The 1,748-nt window shown below is 38.4% G+C and overlaps 1 pseudogene; it reads left to right on the top strand.

Moving 5' to 3' along the window:
* Positions 1-1,172: 1,172 nt before the first annotated feature.
* On the top strand, positions 1,173-1,490 carry LOC101410988 (cytochrome c pseudogene; annotated as a pseudogene).
* Positions 1,491-1,748: the final 258 nt, after the last annotated feature.

The following is a 1,748-nucleotide window of genomic DNA, read 5'->3' on the forward strand; positions in this document are numbered from 1 at the left end:
AGAAGTTCTTTTTCTGAATAGTCCAAGGTAGAGATACTATAGATATCATAGCTTTCCTTCATAATCCTTGGGATCTTCACTGCCATTCCTAATTGAGTCGCTCTATAGACTCCATATGGCACCTTTTTCTAAAACTTCTAGTACAATGGGGTCTGCCAAATCATATGGACCAAGCTATTTACACCACTGCCTGGATCTTCTACAGAGCCCTTTCTTGCACTTGGTCCCACTCAAAACTACCAGTCATCTGTATCACCCAATAAATGGATGGATGCAATATTTCCAAATATAGGTTATACAGTCGTCAAAACTCAAAGAATCCTACAAGTGTTCTGCTTCCTTCTTAATGATAAGAGGTATGGTGCAAAAACTTGTCCTTCACATTGCATAAGATATCCTACATGCCCCGGAAGAGATGGAATCCTAAAAATGTCACCAACATGGCAAATCTCTAATCATATGGAGTTTATCTCCCATCCTCCAAGCATACAAATCATGCCAAGCATGTAGAGTACTTGCTGTTATTTGCTCATCATTTCTGATTAGCATGACATTATCAATATAGTATACCAATGTGATGTTCTATGGAATGTCCAAAGGCCTGGTTCCTTCAGACTATATTAAGGCAGAGAACAAAATTAACATAGCTCTGGAGCAAGACTATAAATGTATACTCTTAATCTATTCCATGTAAAGTCCACATATTCTGATCTTCCTTTTGATAAATATGGAGAAAATGCATTTGACTGATTGACAACCACATGGCATGAACCTGTGATCATATTAATCTGTTCTTAAAAGTATGCTGTAATATATCAGGAATGGCAGCTGCAGCTGGGGTTACTTCTTGGTCAACTTTGCAGTATTCCACTGGCTCTGTAATGATCACGTAGGCTCTGCAAGGGATAAACAAGTAAATTAAATGGGATGTATTAGAAACCCCTACATCCTACACCATTTCCTTACCCCCTGGAATATTGCTTTAAATTTATTATCTTGACGAAAGACTTGGGAGATGGACAGTTTTAGGACAGACTGGGGAGAACAGTGGTCTTCCTTATTACAATAGCTCTTCTTCCTCTAGACAAAAAACAATTTGAAGATTGTTCAGCTATCAAGAATATCTTTATGGTAGACTCCTGTGTAGTGCGGGACAAGAGAGCAACTTCAAAATGCGTGATATTGAGAAGGGCAAAAAGATTTTTGTTCAGAAATGTGCCCAGTGCCACACAATGGAAAAGGGAGGCAAGCACAAGACTGGGCCAAATCTGCATGGTCTCTTTGGGTGGAAGACAGTTCAGGCCTCTGGATTCCCTTACACAGATGCCAACAAGAACAAAGGCATCACCTGGGGAGAGGAGACACTGATGGAGTATTTAGAAAATCCCAAGAAGTACATCCCTGGAACAAAAATGATCTTTGCTGGCATTAAGAAGAAGGCAGAAAGGGAAGACTTGATAGCTTATTTCAAAAAAGCTACTAATGAGTAATAGTTGGGCACTGCATTATTTATTACAAAACAAAAATGCCATATGACTTTAGTACATGTACCATATTTAAATTGATCTCATACACCAGAATTCAGATCATGAATGGCTGGTAGGATATTTTTGTTGGACAGTCCTGAGGTAAATAATATTGACTTATAGTTAAATGTAATGATCAAGCTTTTTGAATTTTGATAGTAATTCTGGTCCAGCAAGTGCTATCACTGTTTCCCCCTTCTAAAGATATAATTGGACTCAAAG

The sequence above is a fragment of the Dasypus novemcinctus genome, chromosome 2, assembly GCF_030445035.2.
Source record: "Dasypus novemcinctus isolate mDasNov1 chromosome 2, mDasNov1.1.hap2, whole genome shotgun sequence".
Taxonomy (NCBI): Eukaryota; Metazoa; Chordata; class Mammalia; order Cingulata; family Dasypodidae; genus Dasypus; species Dasypus novemcinctus.